Raw genomic sequence first — 19,756 nt, 5'->3', positions numbered from 1 at the left:
ATACGTTACAGCACAGTACTTTCTTCATCATAACAATAAGCGTAATAACTACGATATCTATACGCAAATCATTTCACTTTTCTGTATCATGAGGTAAGTACATTGACTTCAGCAGAACTTTGCTTACAGAGAACGATAACTACGACACTTCCACAGAATTATCTTACAGCAAGATGCCCGAAAAAAATCCTCAGGGGGGTACACACTTTGTGTACCATGTGTTTGGCAAGCACAAGGAGCCCTAGCTAATATGGTATTTGCTTATACAACTTTGTGCATCGGTACCATATTTCTCCAACACAGAATTACACAGCCACCTGATTATTTAACAGAGAAACAAACATTTTTTTTACTACATCAGTGACACATGTTTACACCATTACACAGTTGGGTAACTTCACACTTATGAAATTATATTCTGTCTGTACTTTGTGAACTGTTCATATTTTTTTGGAACCATTGTGATACTATAAGAGCTTTGAATGATGTATTCGGTAAGGGTGCATGATTTTAAAGTACGTTTGAGGTAGATGACACTCTTGAAATGAGCAGAGAATTTTTTTTAGGTTTTGAAATTTTTGGATGAAGCTACGACGATTTTGAGAGTTGACTGAGGTGTTATGATGTTATTATTACGATGACTATGTGTATTATGCTGTTGCGGTATGTTTATGATCAATAAGCCGATGCTATATGAGTTATTTGATTATGCTACGTATCTGTTATGATGAAATATTGAAGAAGTGTCGACGAATAAGGTAAGGAATAATGAGTAGTGGTTAGGGACTCTGGTTTGTGAAAAAGGATGTTGGAAACCAAGAATCGTACTTTAAGAGTTATGAAATGTATGTAAATGCGTGAATGTATTAGAATACCGACGAAAATTTTTTGGACAATGTTATATTCATAGGATTTTGTTTCTACACATTTGCAATGCAAATTCTTGACCTGTGAAATATTTTTATATGAGACTGTCACTGTAGCGGAAACTGCTGTCGTAAATATTTCTGTAAAAAAGTTAAGTGACCACCTGCACGTAATGCGTCATGGGCACCCAGCTGTGTCAGACACCTGGAGAAAAAGCCATTAGGGTGTGCCTTTCCAGAGGCACAGGTATAAAAAAAAAGGGAGGCCATTATCCTCGCTGTTGACATTCCTTTGTAGAAAGCATCGTAAATATGACACCCTCAAACTTGAAAACATGATAACACTGTGGAGCTCTTAATTTATGATATTTACTGCAATGCCTAATGAAATGACGAGAAATATTTTTATGTCTATACACCTGATTATGACTACTGTCTTTCTAGTTGAGAGAAATGCCATATGGCTTGCTTTATGTATTTATTTGCTCATTTTCTTTAATATCTAGTTTCTAGCTGCACTGCAGTATTGTTTAAAATAAAATTTTATGAATGTACTAATATAGATATTTTATGCCTACAGATCCAGTAAACAATAACTTAAAAAAAAACGAAGGAGCACAAAAAGACATTTCCCTTCACAGGACTTGCATACATAATTTTCTTTTCGAGTACTTGGTAATTTTTTGTAGAATTAGTTTTTGTGGTGCACCACTTTAATTACATAGACATTAAGATGTGAATATACATTTCCCTTATCTGCATTGTTGTTTTTACTGTAATATTTTCTCTGCTTGAGCTATGTCATGTTTAGGTATAAGTTACTGCTGTTTGCCAGGCATAGTGTTACTGAATTTGACTTTGTGTTACTCTGCTAAGCCAGTTTATTACTGATTTATTTTTCTTGTTTGCTGCTCATTGGATATTAGTTGTAATATTGTTGCTTACTTTGCCAATTTGATTTTTTGTCATTGCTGTTCGTGTTAATTATTTTGTGCTGCTGCATTGCCTCGTCCCTTAGTTTAGCATCTGAGCTCAGTAGATTTAAGTTAGCTTAAGAAGGGGTAGACTATATAAGAGAATGAGTTGCGATGAATTTGAAGAAATGCACTGAGAGGTTATACGAGAAAAATACAGAAAGCATGTTTGGATAGGATTTTTTTGGTGGAAGCAAAGGTTGAAATAAGACGAACGATCTATGGAATGAAGTTTTGGGTTGGACTTCAGTACCAAATGTTACACTGAAAACAAACCCTGTCCTTTCCTTTTGTGTTATCCCACTATGTGTTTGTGTAACCTTGTGTATTTGTTTTCTTCCTGTCTCTGTGTAGTTTCATAGAATTTTTTCTTCTTCTACTACTAAGCTACATTCACTATGATGAGGAATACTGTTATCCTCAAATATAATTAGCATTAATAATATGTTATTTACCTTGTCAATATGCTTAGACATTATTTATTATGTTTTGTTTTAATGCTCATGTGTAAAGTTGATGTTTCAAAAGTTATTCTGATCTTTTATGTATTTACTTATGTCATAATTCCTGTAACACTGGTGTATATGTTAGTTCGATTCTTTTGTAAAGCCTGTATTACTACAAATGTTATCTGTATTGTTATGTTTTTAATGATGTATTTTGTACCTTTGTAATTGTATTCTCATGTTATAATATTGTAATTGACACCAGTTCATCAAATTAAGTAACTTGTAAGCATTCATTTCACTGCACACATTTCTGTTGGTCATAGTAATGCACAATATGTGAGAAGTTGGGACTGATAGTGTTGGCACGTGTGTTAATAATTCAGCAAGGAACTGGATAACAGCATTGCTGGTTCTAAGGACATTTCAAACAAATTTTTTTGTGAGTGGACAAGTGGTGGTTTATGGACTTCCTATATTCTCTGCAACACTCTTCGATGGTGATTTTGTACCTGCACAGTCGCAGCAGATGGCTGCTGGCCATCTCTACAAGGACTACAGTGGGTCTGCATCTTTGATGACCCAACAATACCATTATTTCTACAAGGACTGCAGTGGGTCTGCACCTCTGGTGGCCCACCAATACCGTAATCTCTACCAGGACTACAGTGGGTCTACTCTGTGATGACCTACCTACCAATATTCTTCAAAACGTCGAATGACTCTGCTGTGGGTTTGATCTGTTGTGGCCCATTACCTGTCAGCATGTCAAGAGTCAGCACTGTCTTTCCGTTGGAAGGACAACACTAATTCTTCAAGACTGCATGGAAATCCACTACTTCTGTGTGCATTCTATTTTACTGCTCAGACTTTGAGAAAAAAAACTGTAATTACTATTATGATGAATGATCAGGACTATCTTTATGGACTGTGAGAAAATTTTAGCTTTTGACCAACATTGTATCAATAAGTGTGTGCATTTGATATCTTTGTTATTGTAATTATGAAAAATTTTATCAAATCATTATTGGCCACTGGCCAAAACAATTTGTAAAATTTTTTGTAAGTAGGCTGTTTATGTTTTATTATTGGCAACGTTACGTAGCGCTCTGTATGAAAATCACTGGCTGTGCTGTGTGCAGTCTGTGGCTAGCTTGCATTGTTGTCTGCCATTGTAGTGTTGGGCAGCTGGATGTGAACAGCGCGTAGCGTTGCGCAGTTGGAGGTGAGCCGCCAGCAGTGGTGGATGTGAGGAGAGAGATGGCGGAGTTTTGAAATTTGTAAAAATGGATGTCATGAGCTGCTGTATATATTATGACTTTTGATGACTAATTACATTGTTTGTTCTCTATTAAAATCTTTCATTTGCTAACTATGCCTATCAGTAGTTAGTGCCTTCAGTAGTTTGAATCTTTTATTTAGCTGGCAGTAGTGGCGCTCGCTGTATTGCAGTAGTTCGAGTAACGAAGATTTTTGGTGAGGTAAGTGATTTGTGAAAGGTATAGGTTAATGTTAGTCAGGGCCATTCTTTTGTAGGGATTATTGAAAGTCAGATTGCGTTGCGCTAAAAATATTGTGTGTCAGTTTACAATTTTGTGTGTCATGTACAATTTTTCTAAGGGGACGTTTCAACTGGATGCATTTGAAAGAAAGGTACTTAGGCGAATTATTGGCCAAATCTGTGAAAGAGGAAGATGGAGGAGAAGATACAACCATGAATTGTATATCATATACAAAGACCAACCCATCAGAAGGATAGTGAAATCATCCAGCCTGAGGTGGGCGGGACATGTGGCTCGCATGAATGATACAGAAGTACCAAAAAGAATATTACAAGGAAAGCCAGGAGGGCAGAGAGGACGTGGTCGACCAAGAACCAGATGGGAAGATGGAGTAATTGAAGACCTTAGGACGATGGGCTATAGAAACTGGAGAGTATTGGCCAAGGACCGAGAGAGATGGAAGGAAATTGTAGAAGAGGCCAAGGCTCATCATGAGCTGTAGAGCCAAGAAAGAAGAAGAAGAAGAAGTGGAAGGTAAAGATTTTCTGAGCTCTGTTGTGAAACATGAATGGCTCAGTACATGCCTGAGACAGACAGTCGTCACAATGGTGTCACACCAATTCCACATCTGCGATAAACTTCAAAACCACGATTTCAGGCAGAAAAGGTCTCAGTATTTTGGAATGGAAAAGGCATCATATTGGTAGACTTTCCGCCTTACTGGCAGCCCATCAGTGCTCAACAGTATTGCGAGGCCCTAAGAAAAACTCGAAAGCAGCATTCAAAACAGAAGGAGGCGAATGCCGACGAGCTTGTTGCACGATGACGCCCGTCCGCAGACAGACTTAGCCACCGAGGCGCTCTTGGACTCATTTGGTGGGGATGTTTCTAACCACTCCTCGTATTCCCCTGACTCGGAGCCTTCAGATTATCATCTTTTCACCTCTCTGAGGGCACATATGAGTTGAATTAAATTTTCAACTGACGAGCAGATGCAGAAAGGGGTTCTGATGTGGGGAAGAAGGTAGCGGGAGAGTTCTTCGATAAGGACATAAAAGAAGCTTGTGCCACGGCTCAATACATGCACTGAACAGGATGGCGATTATGTGCAACAACAATCAACAAGTGTATTAACAAAACCCTGAAATATTTTTTCACATACACTTTTTTCTAAAAATATAATGTAAGGATCACAGGCTTGGGCGCAGCCACCAGGTGCGGGTACGGGTGCGAGCTGGCGTTATCGTGGACGAACTACGGTGTCAGTCAGTATACGCCGGAGTCGCCCTGCGGTTCGGAATTTAACTGGTAACCGCTATCTCGATTGATAAGAGTCTCGCTGTCTGACAATTTTACTTCTATGGATTCATTTATAATTGAACTCCAGAAATTTGATGTTTGACAGCGAGACTCTTATCAATCGAGATTAAATTCCGCTTGGAATCCTGTTGTAGAGAAACTTCGTAGTCAACGTAGTTATCGGTATAAAGATGAAGATCGATCTGATATCGAAATGCCAAGTTTTCACCGCGGAGGGCACCAGGCGCAGCGCACGGAGTTGTGAACGCGCACGCTAAACAGTACATGCGCAGCGCATGCGCAATGCAGCCCCCTTGGGCTTCAAATAACAGAGCTCAGCGCGTATTCGCCAGTACTTCTACAGCTGTACTCGTCTGAAGATGGCCAGAAGACTTCGTGCCGAAATATCGTGGCAAGATGTTACTGACTTACGGCAGTTCTCCCGTGTTTTTATGGAACAAAATGTCTATAATGCTCCTCCAGCTACGTATTTAAGTTATTTAAGTTCAGAAAGACGGCTAAACTTCCAAGGTCTGTCTCTCAGGCTGGTGCGACACAACTGCAAGACCGACACATTTTTGTCGCAAACGTGATATGAGTGGTGCGACTTCAAACACCGCGAAACCGCGGTTATAAGTGTGGCAACCTTGGGTGACTATTTCAAGCGCGAATAATATCGAACGTAGAAAATCGTCTAGTGTGGAATAAGTGTTTACTTGTATATTTGTAAAGGTCACACACGGGTGCTAATAGGCACCGAATATCGAGGTTGAAGCGCCGAGGTTATTTCAGTATAATCGTGGAACATAAATCATTTGTGGTGGTCGAAAGTAATGATTTAGCATGTCGCATTCGCCACTGCAGACACTCAACAATAGCCTTAATTGCGATAACTAATGAGGAAGTATGGGGCAGTCAAATAAAAACACCGCAAAAGTTCCGTTATGTTGTCCTTACTAGTCGTAATAACCCAATCAATTAGAATAGGGCTCTAGTGATTAGCAAAAAGAAAATAATTAATGGCATTCATTTACGTTAAGTCTGCTATTACAGTCGTTCAATCCTTCTACAGTCTACGTATTTTTCTTACTGTACTTCTAATACGAGTCATCCAAAGTCAAGGTTACTTTCTTGTTGGTGGTCTATTGTTGTATAACGTGATATAGTTTCGCGGTTCCTGCGTTTCTTTTGTATCCTTGTTTCTCTGCAGGTCGCTGTGGACTAATAAGGTACAATTCTACTGTTTACCACCAGCAGAAGATATTAAGCGAGTCAAATATAATTTCACATAGTGACTATCAAATCTGCCGACAGGAGAACGAGAAACAGTGAAGCTTCTGGCAAGTTTATTTATTTTGTTTATGCACACTACCAAGTTAAAAAAAAAAGGTAGGTTTACGAAAGATGTATTAGATGACTGGAAGTACACGAATATTTTGTTGAAAATGCATGAAGAAAGCAGTTCAAATAGGCAAACGGTAATTTTGTGGTTAGTTCGCAAAAATAAGGTTGAGCGTGTCGATTCTCAAACTGTGAGTCAATCTCAGACCGAACAAAAGTACTGGCGGACACTCTTAGAACGAATCACTGCAGCTACAACTTTTTTTTTAGTAGAACGAGGTGATGCGTTTCGTGGTAGTGATGAAACTGTTGGATCATATCACAACGAAAATTATTAGAATTTAATTTTTATATATTATTTATTTATTTATATTTATTATTATATATTTATATTATTTATATTATATATCATATAATTAATTAATTATTATTAATTATTATTAATTATATAATTATTATATATTTATATATATATATATTTATATTTTTTTATTTATTAGAATTAAGAGAAAAACTTGTCAATAGTCATATTTATCTAAAACATAATGCTTGGAATTTATCCATCTAGCTCCATCATATTATTTGTGAATTTAAGAGATGAAAATGTTATTGTGTTTCATTGGATTCAACTCCAGATACATCGAGTGTAGACCAACTGACTCTTATTTTACACCATGTCCTGCCATCTGGACCAGTAGAAAGATCTGTAAGGTCCTTGGACATGGAAGGCCATACGGCAGAGGAACTCGCCCAAAGCTTACTAGATTTCTTAAATGGGAGTAACACTGGTATCAAATTCGAGGGTAAAGGTATGACAATTCAACAACTTAGAAGCGCGAATAAATAAATACACAGACTACACTCCGTGCTTTGCACATTAATTAAATTTGGTTGTCAAGTTCGCTCCAGAATGCTGTACAGCGACATCCTTTCTCTTCGATTTCGTTAAAACACCCTATATATTTTATTCCGCTTCTACCTATCGATATAGCCTTCTTTTAAAAGCATTGAAAGAAACTATTCAGAAATTACGGTTTTGACAATGTTGTCGGGCACTAGGTAGACGACTTGCAATATGTGGTTTTGTCACTGTCAAGCAAGTTTTGGATTACAAGTACAATAACACGGATCAGGAGGCAGAGTGTCGTAACCAGACTTGCGGACTAGTTAAGAAAATGGGTTGATTTGGAAACTGGAATAATGATTATCGCTTGGAACGAAATCCTAGAACGGTTGCAAGCGACTAGTGCTTCGCTACAGTCGTCTGACCAAGGCTTCAACACGGAATACGCCATTTATAAATCGTTATAGGGCATATCTATGCAATGCGAGCGACATTTTCAGATACTGAAGCAAAAGCCAAAGTGCTGACCGGCTGTGAAGAACATAAGCAACAGACTTCAAGACACGCAAGCGAATTACAAAGAACGGCCATTTCAGCGGCTCTGCTACACTCGTAAAAGACGGAGAAAGTCAAACACCCAGTCAAAATTTTGAAATTCAGATGTTTATTGTCACAACTGATAATGTGCTGTCTGCATTAGCGAAAAGAATGGAAGCGTACCATCAAGTAACTAGTGTATTTGGAATACATCGGCAGTCTAAGCCCTTAACAGCAGAAGAGATCTTGAAAAGAGCTCCAATTATTGTCAGTGTTTATCTAGGTGATTTAGAAGAAACTCTAGGTCACGAACTGGTGCAGCATGATGTGCCGTTCAAAACAGATGGGGCTGCTACTATTGACAGCAAAAAGAACGAGGTCTTGAAACTGCAGCTTCATAAATTTTTAATGGAAAATAAATTAGAATCGTGTTTCCCAAACGTATGGTTAGTCTTACGCATTTATTTGTCTTTGATGATCACCAACTGCAGTGTAGAATGTTCTTTTTCAATACTAAAGCGCATTGAAAATGAATTAAGGATCACTATGGGACAATTTCCTCTAAATGGCCTCAACTTCATAAACACATTTAACACTGCAACAGCATTTACGTAGCTTATGTAATCAAAACCAAGCTAGTCCTGTCACGGAAAAGCCACGTATAACACTTCCGTCTGCTACTGCTATACCATAACCTTAAAGTTGGAAGCAGGTCGTGAAATAAAACTATCTTGTTAAAGCAATTATGGTATAAAGCAACAGAGCAGTGTTACCCTCTGAGAGGAATTTTGTTATGTTGACCGTGTTGTACCTAACGGAGTTGGCTTATCGGAAATCAAGTCAGAATTACGTAAATATTCGAACAGTAACAAACAATATTTTTGCCTAGCTATACTGTTTAAAGACTAAGGAAAACGGTCGCCAGCCTAATTAGGCAAGAGAAAGATTAACGTTCTCGTTTAAGAAAGTAGGTATGCGTAACTTTAACGGACAAACACAACCTAGACTTGGCCACACGCGAGTGCCATGAACTCTGACACCTGCATATGTTAACGTTAAGGTTGGAACAAACAGCTAGAGCAGCACAAACTATTTGTAAAAATATACCAGATACCGAAACACACTATTACTTTCAGGGCTTGTTCAAACTGAATGGCCTTTATAACATTACTATTAACATTCACTGCAGATCATAAATTGGACATAGGTTAAGTCTCTCTCCGTTAAATACTTTACTATTTAAAATGAAAGTTAGTTGAAATTCACTAACATGTTACTTCTCACTGTCTTTCGAATAAATAAATTATGGTTTTCATAAATAGTAATCTTTCCGTTTCTTGTTACCTAGCATTAGCACAATAGACAGACTGTGTATCCTGTTATTCTATTAATATGCACTTCCAATACACAAGAGAGACAAACACTTAGCAAACGAGTATATAACCTTCCATAAATGCAATTCACGACTTTTACTACAGTGAGACACAATGTTGACAAATTTGCAAGACACTGACTCACCTTCTGCGATTTACAACAGGCAGCAATGTGATCATTTACTAAGCAAAACTTTATAAGCCTCAGTCTTAAGAACTATTAATTTCGAAGTTGGCAACAACACTTTAATAAGCAGTTTTAATAGGAAAATTATTTTCAGTAAGCATCATTTACTTTAACTCACTCTCTTGCCACATTAACTTTAACTTTCTTTTAACTATGTTCAAGAGGCATTAATTAGCAAAACACTGGTCTTTAATGTTCTTTCAGTAGGGACACTCGGTAATCACTTTAGTTCAAACGGAGAGGAACCTGAGAGGAGTTATGATAAGGAAAAAATTAAGGTAGGTACATAAATTCAGTTATAAGTTACCTTATATTTGTGCACACTAAATCGCCCAATAAGCTGATCCTTCACTGTACATTATTATAGTACTCCTTTACAGTGATTGCGCAATGTGGTGGCAACTGCATGTTGGTAGGCGGATTTGCAGGCAGAATTGCTGGACTCTGGCCCTTCTTGGTGGCGACGATGAATACCAATTCCATAGTCGTTCCAGCTATTTATCCATCCATCCGAGGCATTAGAAATTGGCAGAAAAAGCCTATCTCGGAACCAGCACAATGTACAACTTTAACATGGCAATGCACAGTTTGGTAGTTCGTCCCCGACTGACTTTTGGTTCCACCTTTTCTACTTAGGCCAACCACAATTTGCGCGCGCTACACAGTTCCGTTCCTGAGGGGAACCACTATGGCTTTTACATACAAACTAACTAAGAATCCGAAGTGAAGATCAGCAGTTTACATAACAGCAACCAAATACATTAAATAAAACAGAACATTTGCACATATTGACATTTCTACAAAAAATTATTTAAACAAAACTACAATTATACGCAGTAAGTTTTGTTCCCTCCAAATGGGACAAAGAATTTAAATGACAGATATACTACATAGCATAGAATCAAACTACGACATCAAAGTTTTAACGAAGAAAGGAGTATACAATTTTGTGTTATCGATTCAAACACAGTTACAGATACTCAATGATGTAACATTAAATGAAAGGAAAAAAGCAAAATAAATCATAGAGCACTAGAGTTATGGTGTTACACACACACACTACTGGCCATTAAAATTGCTACACCACAAAGATGACGCGCTACAGACGCGAAATTTAACCGACAGGAAGAAGATGCTGTGATATGCAAATGATCAGCTTTCCAGAACATTCACACAAGGTTGGCGCCGGTGGCGACACCTACAACGTGCTGACGTGAGGAAAGTTTCCAACCGATTTCTCATACACAAATATACAATTGACCGGCGTTGCCTGGTGAAACGTTGTTGTGATGCCTCGTGTAAGAAGGAGAAATGCATACCATCACGTTTCCGACTTTAATAAAGGTCGGATTGTAGCCTATCGCGATTGCGGTTTATCGTATCGCGACATTGCTGCTCGCGTTTGTCGAGATCCAATGACTGTTAACAGAATATGGAATCGGGGGATTCAGGAGGGTAATACGGAACGCCGTGCTGGATCCCAATGGCCGCGTATCACTAGCAGTCGAGATGACAGGAATCTTATCCGCATGGCTGTAACGGATCGTGCAGCCACGTCCCGATTCCTGAGTCAACAGATGGGGACGTTTGCGAGACAACAACAATCTGCACGATTAGTTCGACGACGTTTGCAGCAGCATGGACTATGAGCTCGGAAACCACGGCTGCGGTTACTGGCGTATCACCCGGTGTGATGGTATGGGGGTGTCATTGGTTACACGTCTCGGTCACCTCTTGTTCGCATTGACGGCACTTTGAACAGTGGACGTTACATTTCAGATGTGTTACGACCGGTGGCTCTACCCTTCATTCGATTCTGCGAAACCCTACATTTCAACAGGATAATGCACAACCGCATGTGCAGGTCCTGTACGGGCCTTTCTGGATACAGAAAATGTTCGACTGCTGCCCTGGCCAGCACATCTCCAGATTTCTAACCAATTAAAAACGTCTGGTCAATGGTTGCCGAGCAGCTGGCTCGTCACAATACGCCATTCACTACTCTTGATGAACTGTGGTATCGTGTTGAAGCTGCATGGACAGTTGTACCTGTACACACCATCCAAGCTCTGTTTGACTCAATGCCTAGGCGTGTCAAGGCCGTTATTACGGCCAGAGGTGCTTGTTCTGGGTACTCATTTCTCAGGATCTATGCACCCAAACTGCGTGAAAATGTAATCACATGTCAGTTCTAGTATAATATATTTGTCCAATGAATACCCGTTTATCATCTGCATTTCTTCTTAATGTAGCAATTTTAATGGCCAGTAGTGTAGAATGTGATTCACTCAGAGATTGGTGTGACCAGTGTTGTAATTGAATTTGCCCAAATTAAATGGAGAAAAGTTTTTTCTAAAGTGCTGTTTTAGTTTATATCCTGAACTTCGATGCCTAAATGAATCCAAGGGCTTCTTCCAGTCATTTAATACGGACTGCGTGCTGGGTTAATCCGGCACATCCTGCGTTGCAGAGGCCCCTAAACCACGGGGCTATTAGCGTGTGCTACATGTCTCAGGTGTGCTGTGTCGTCGTTAGGTGGGAGTTCCACGAGCTTCGTACTGACCAACAGGCCGGTCCTCCGCCCGTGGAAGAGTGCGGGAGGAGCAGGCAAGCGGTTGGCGTCTCCTGGCAGCCGCTGCTAGAGGTGCTGGTGGGTGAGGGGATGGAATTAACGTTTGTGCAGCCATTGTGGGCCCAGCCGGCACCGCGAATCAATTAATCCCGGCGCTGCCCGCACCTGCGGCCCGTCCTCGCTGTTCGCCGCCTCTCCGTGGTCACCCTGCGATGACCCCCACACGGCAAGCCTTCCAGTTCTCTTGGGTACACCTACTCCAGTCGCAGTCCGTAGGCCGCATCGCCCCGTGGGAGAATACGTGGTGAATCTGACGGGGAGAGGTTCTCATCTGGCACGTTCGCACCTTGAAAAGCGTGCATGATAGCGTGCTTGGCGCTGTTTCTGTTTGTGTGAAGTGACTGTGTCAGCTTTTATCACCTGCCTACACAATCAGCTAACTCTGTAACATGTTCGATATGAGAAACCCCAACTGCTACGACATTTTGGAAGAAGTGAGGAGATGAGCCTTGGGGAAGACAAGGGAGGATTTCCAGAGAATCTGACAGCAAATCTCCCAATCTCTAGACCTTGAATGGCGTGGGAGCTCAATCTCTGTGTGTAAGTAGGCTTGTTTAGGTTTTTATGTTTGTAACGCCACGTAGCGCTCTGTATGAAAATCACTGACTGTGATTTGCATTGTTGGAATATTTGCCATTGTAGTGTTGGGCAGTTGGATGTGAACAGCGCGTAGCGTTGCGCAGTTGGAGGTGAGCCGCCAGCAGTGGTGGATGTGGGAAGAGAGATGGCAGAGTTTTGAGAGCGGACGATCTGGACGTGTGTCCGTCAGAAAAACGAAATTTGTAAGACTGGATGTCATGAACTGATATACTGGGTGATCAAAAAATCAGTATAAATTTGAAAACTGAATAAATCACGGAATAATGTCTATAGAGAGGTACAAATTGACACACATGATAGGAATGACATGGGGTTTTATTAGAACCAAAAAAATACAAACGTTCAAAAAATGTCCGACAGATGGCGCTTCATCTGATCAGAATAGCAAAAATTAGCCTAACAAAGCAAGACAAAGCAAAGATGATGTTCTTAACAGGAAATGCTCAATATGTCCACCATAAATCCTCAACAATAGCTGCAGTCGAGGAAAAATGTTGTGAACAGCACTGTAAAGCATGTGCGGAGTTATAGTGAGGCTTTGTCGTCGGATGTTGTCTTTCAGCATCCCTAGGAATGTCGGTCGATCACGATACACTTGCGACTTCAGGTAACCCCGAAGCCAATAATCGCACGGACTGAGGTCTGGGGACCTGGGAGGCCAAGCATGACGAAAGTGGCGACTGAGCACACGATCATCACCAAACGAAGCGCGCAAGAGATCTTCCACGCGTCTAGCAATATGAGGTGTTTTTTTTTGTTCTAATAAAACCCCATGTAATTCCAAGCATGTGTGTCAATTTTTACCTCTCTAGCTATATTATTCAGTGGTTTATTAAGTTTTCAAATTTATACTGACTTTTTCAATCTTTTATTTAGCTGGCTCTATTGCATTAGTTCGAGTAACGAAGATTTTTGTAAGGTACGTGATTCATGAAAGGTATAGGTTATTGTAAGTCACGGCCATTATTTTGTAGGGATTACTGAAAGTCAGATTGCGTTGCGCTAAAAATATTGTGGTGTCAGTTTAGTGATGATCAGAATAAGTAAAGAGAGAAATGTCTGAGTACGTTCAGTTCTGCTCAGCTGTTTGAAAATCAAATAACGTAAGAGGTTTGCCAGCACAGTGATTCATCAATTTTTCTAAGGGGATGTTTCATGTGGATCCTGAGTTATTCCTCGTACAAGGAGCTATCACTACAGCCAAAACGACGAAAAACATGTTTTACTTTTGACACCAAGTACTGTAGTTTAGTGTAGTTTAGTGTAGTGCAGCGCAGTGTAAATCCATTTGGTGTTGTATAATGCAACATAGGAATGCAAATTACAAAGTCTGTTCAAATGGCTCTGAGCACTATGGGACTTAACTTCTGAGGTCATCAGTCCCCTAGAACTTAGAACTACTTAAACCTAACTAACCTAAGGACATCACACACATCCATGCCCGAGACAGGATTCGAACCTGCGACCGTAGCGGTCGCGCATTTCCAGACTGCAGAGCCTAGAACCGCTCGGACAATCCGGCTGGCACAAAATCTGTGACGTAGTAATGGGTTACATTACGATAGTGTACTAACATGTTGTAAGGGTTTTCACAATCGTGCTGGAGCAAATGTAATTTCGATGTATTGCTCACGCGCTGCCTGCGACAGAAAATATCTTTGCTGCAATAGAGTCGCAGGTCAGAGCAGTTTCGGCAGTAATTGCAGTCGCTCGCTGCTACAGGGCAGATGTAGTCTGTCGCTGGTACAGTGCAGTTCATAGCCATGTATTGTAAGGTAAATTTTATTATTATATTGTGAAGAAGCCCAGAAGGGGAGACGGAAACTAAATTTCAGAAGTTGAGAGGGTATGTCATGTTATATCAGTGCTTGCAAAACAGAGTCAAATTTACCAAGAACTGGGCTGTATGAGCCCACCTGTCGGGACGACGTTGCATCCCCTGTGGCCTGGATGCATGTACTGATTCGAGTGTATCCTCTCTTGAGGAAAGCTGTTCTAACTGGTCCTTAATATCCTGGATATAGGGACTAGGACAGAATTGACGCAATAGCTGGTACTATACATGGTCTGTCAGGGACAGACCTCGTATTGTTGCGGGTCACTGAAGTATCCTAACATCATGCACGCAGTTCACAGACACATTTGCCATATGTGGATGAGCAATGTCCTGTCGAAAAATAGCACCACGATACCGTCCCATGAGAGGTTAACACATGACGATGTAGGATGTCCGTGGTTTAACATTGTGCTGTCAAAGTTAGCTCAATCACTATAAGCCGTGAGCTGGAGTAATACCCAGTGGCTTCTTACACCATTTCGCCAAGAGTAACAACGCTGTGCCTCTCCAAAACATCGGGAAAATGGGACGTCTCACCATGTCGCCGCCATGCTCACTGACGATTGTCATCTGTAGTAAAGCAGAACCGCTATTCACCGCGACACAATGTGACGCCTTTTATCAACACTACATTCTTCCCCGTCACGGCACCACATCAAACGCAGTAGTTTGTGTTACATTAACGGTAACCGATTCATGGGATGGTAATTGTCTGACCCAGCAGTTACTGGTGCTGATAACGCTATCTCCTATCGTTACGCCGCATCTCCGTCTCCGTCGCAGTGACCATTCAACATCTGATACTGTTGACGCATCTCAGTACCAGGCCATCAATACCAATTCACTCCGGTGGACGGTGTCTCTGTTGCAAGTCATTTACACACCCGCCGATGGTTTGTACTTGAGAAAGTTACGTTGACATCACTCTTTTTCACAGATGGTGTTTTCTGTGTTATACTCATTAGAAGGCCTCAGGAAACGACAGAAAGGGCGTGCCGGCCGGGGTGGCCGAGCGGTTCTAGGCGCTACAGTCTGGAGCCGCGCGACCGGTACGGTCGCAAATTCGAATCCTGCCTCGGGCATGGATGTGTGTGATGTCCTTCGGTTTGTTAGGTTTAAGTAGTTCTAAGTTCTAGGGGACTGATGACCTCAGAAGTTAAGTCCCATAGTGCTCAGAGCCATTTGAATCATTTAAAAAAAGAAAGGGCGTCCGTCTAAAAGGGGACAGGTAAAACACAGTAAGGTAATTGTAGAAACGATCAGTATCGTAGTTGTAAATTGTCGTAGCTCAAATAGTTATAGGCGCAGAAAGCTTGCCAAAGCCAAAAATAAGTTCAGCTGAATTTTTTTCAAACGATCTAATAGTGTTAAGAAAGGGTAGATTAAATACAGTTGGTGGTGGAGTATTTATTGCTGTCATAAATAGTTTACCTTGTATTGAAATTGAAGTACACAGTTCCTGCGAAATAGTATGGGTAGAAGTTATACTTGACAATCGGAGTAAACTATTAATAGGATCGTTTTACCGACTCCCCGACTCAGAAGATATAATTGCTGAACAGTTCAAAGAATACTTGAGTCTCATTTCAAATAGGTATCCCAATCATACAATTATAGTCAGTGGTGACTTCAGTCTACCCTCGATATGCTGGAAAAATTATACGTTTAAAGCCGGCGGCAGGCATAAAACGTCATCCGAAATTGTACTGATTGCTTTCTCAGAAAATTATCTTGAACAATTAGTTCATGAACCCATTCGAAGCGTAAATGGTTGCGAAAGCATACTTAACCTCTTAGGTATCGTGATTCAAGGATTAGCGACCACAAGGCAGTTGTTGCTAGGCTGAATACCGTAAGACCTACAACCATAAAAAAGAAACGCGAAGTATATCTACTTAAAAAAAAGCGATAAAAATGATCTTAACGCCTTTTTAAGAGACAGTCTTCACTCCTTCCGATCTGATCATGTAATCATAGAAAATATGTGGAATGATTTCAGAGAGATAGTATCGACGGTAATTGAGAGATACATACCACATAAATTAATAAGTGATGGTACTGATTCCCCATGGTACACAAAACGGGTCATATCGCTGTTGCACAAGCAACGAAAAAAGCATACTAAATTTAAAAGAACACAAAATCCCCAAAACTAGCAAAGTTTTGCAGAAGTTCGAAATATAGCGCATACTTCAATGCGATATGCTTTTAATAATTTCCACAACGAAACTCTGTCTCAGGAACTGGAAGAAAACCCAAAGAGATTCTTCTCATACATAAAGCACACCAGTGGCAAGACGCAATCCATACCTTCACTGCGCGATAACAAAGGTGAAGTCACTGATGACAGTGCCACTAAAGCAGGGTTATTAAACACGTTTTTCCGAAACTCCTTCACCAAAGAAGACGAAGTAAATATTCCTAAATTCCAGTCAAGAGCAATTGCCAAGATGAGAAACATAGAAGGACATATCCTCGGTGTAGAAAAACAGCCTGAATCACTTAATAAAGGCAAGGACTCCGGTCCAGATTGTATACCAGTTAGGTTCCTTTCATAGCATGCTGATACAATAGCTCCATATTTAGCAATGATATTCAACCACTCGCTCACAGAAAGATCTGTACCTAAAGACTGGAAAATTGCTCAAGTCATAGCAATACCCAAAAAGGGAAGTAGGAGTAATCCGGTGGATTACAGGCCCATATCACTAACGTCGATTTGCAGTAGGGTTTTGGAACATACACTGTGTTCTAACATTATGAATTACCTCGAAGAAAACGATTTATTGACACATAGCACGGATTCAGAAAATATCGTTCTTGTGAAACAGAACCAGGTCTTTATACTCATGAAGGAATGCGTGCTATCGCAGGGGATGCCAAATTGATTCCATTTTTTAGTTTTCCAGAAGACCTCGACGCCGTTTCTCACAACGTCTTCCAATCAAACTGTGTGCCTATGGAATGTCGCCTCAGTTGTGCGACTGAATTCGTGATATCCTGTCAGAAAGGTCACAGTTCGTAGTAATAGAGGGAAAGTCATCGAGTAAAACAGAAGTAATATCCGGCGTTCCCAAAGAAGTGTTATAGGCCCTCTATTGTTCCTGATCTATATTAACGACATAAGAGACAATCTGAGTAGCCCTCTTAGATTGTTTGCAGATAATGCTGTCATTTACCGTCTTGTAAAGTCATCGGATGACGAAAAAGAATTGCAAAACGATTTAGATAAGCTATCTGTATGGTGAATAAAGTGGCAGTTGACCCTGAATAAAGGAAAGTATAAAGTGATTCACAAGAGTACTAAAAGAAATCCGCTAAATTTCGATTAAGCGATAAGTCATACATATCTGAAGGCTGTAAATTCAACTAAATACTTAGGGACTACAATTACAAATAACCTAAATTGGAACAATCTCATAGATTGAGTTGTGGGTAGAGCAAACCAAAGACTGCGAGTCATTGGCAGAACACTTAGAAGCTGCAACAGGTCTACTAAAGAGACTGCTTACACCACGCTTATCTGCCATATTATGGAGTATAGTTGTGCGGTGTGGGATCCGCATCAGGTTGGACTGACAGATGACATCGGAAAAGTTCAAAGTAGGGCAGCTCGTTTTGCACTATCGCGAAATAGGGGAGTAGTGCCACATAGATGATACATGAATTGGAGTGGCAAACATTAAAACAAAGGCGTTTTTATATATATGAAGATGGTATCTGTTCTTTCGGGCATGTTCGAAAGAACAAATACCATCGGTGACGTTGCAGCTCGTTAGAATTAAATTACAATGAAATGAATACCCTTAGCTGCATACAGGCCTTGGTATAAGTCAAAGGGGACAATTGAAAATGTGTGCCCCGACCGGCACTCGAACCCGGGATCTCCTACTTACATGGCAGACGCTCTATCCATCTGAGCCACCGAGGACACAGAGGATAGTGCGACTGCAGGGACGTATCTCTGACACGCCTCCCGTGAGACCCACATTCGCAACTTATTGTCCGGCACTATATTCATAGTGCCCCTGCCCATCATACTCATCACTCGCGGCTTTACTGCCGATTCCGTAAGAGTTCGGGCACTGTCTGTGCATCCGCACAGAAGAAGATGGTCAAATGGCCGGTGAGCCTTAACTATATATATATATATATATATATATATATATATATGGTATCTGTTCTTTCGGACATTTTGGTCTTATTTACTATCAATTTTCGTGTTATTTGTGCCAAGACTGGTGTTAGTTTCTGACAGCTTATGTTTGTAATACCGAATGTTCCTTATTTTTGTCTTATTTCGTAAGTTTTCAATCTCATATTGATAACGCAAATATAAATATCAGTTAGTTGCAAAAATGTATCGTTACCAGCGCGTGGGGTGGTGAGGACGTGGGACACAGCGTGTTTCGAAAACCAACACACACGAACAGATATCTGCACAAACTGTCAAATCATCACCATAGTCAGAAAAGAGGAATGGTTAATACACTCGCAAAGCGCACTAGACGAATATGTGAGCAGCAGCATCTCGGAAGCGAGGTGCAGCACCAGGAAAGCGTTTCAAGGAGCAAGGGGTTCTCACCCAGTTACGTAGAAATTGTCACCAAATCCGAAACTCGGTGAAGTCACACACCGGACCAACAAATGTTAAGCGCAACCTCTTTGCCACATATCCCCAGGGTGGAGGACGGAATCGGTCGCGCATTGTGCAAACAACCGTAAAAACTATCTACAAACCGACGAAAGGTGAAAGAGAGTCTCAGATCGGCAAAGGGCAAAAAACAATCAACTCACAACGCCGGGAAACCACTGCATACTCTATACAGGTGGAAAAATCTATGTTGGAATAACTGGACGATCAACCAACACCAGTATCACCAGACTCAAACGTTCATAACGGGTGGCAGGGACAAAGAATCCAGCGAAATTTTTTTAAGTGCTTTATCTGAAAACTACCTTGAGCAGTTAAACAGAGAACCGACTCGTGGCGATAACATATTAGACCTTCTGGTGACAAACAGACCCGAACTATTTGAAACAGTTAACGCAGAACAGGGAATCAGCGATCATAAAGCGGTTACTGCATCGATGATTTCAGCCGTAAATAGAAATATTAAAAAAGGTAGGAAGATTTTTCTGTTTAGCAAAAGTGACAAAAAGCAGATTACAGAGTACCTGGCGGGTCAACACAAAAGTTTTGTCTCAAGTACAGATAGTGTTGAGGATCAGTGGACAAAGTTCAAAACCATCGTGCAATATGCGTTAGATGAGTATGTGCCAAGCAAGATCGTAAGAGATGGAAAAGAGCTACCGTG

Source organism: Schistocerca cancellata, chromosome 2 (genome assembly GCF_023864275.1).
Source record: "Schistocerca cancellata isolate TAMUIC-IGC-003103 chromosome 2, iqSchCanc2.1, whole genome shotgun sequence".
NCBI classification, from domain to species: Eukaryota; Metazoa; Arthropoda; class Insecta; order Orthoptera; family Acrididae; genus Schistocerca; species Schistocerca cancellata.
This window is presented reverse-complemented; position numbering follows the sequence as displayed.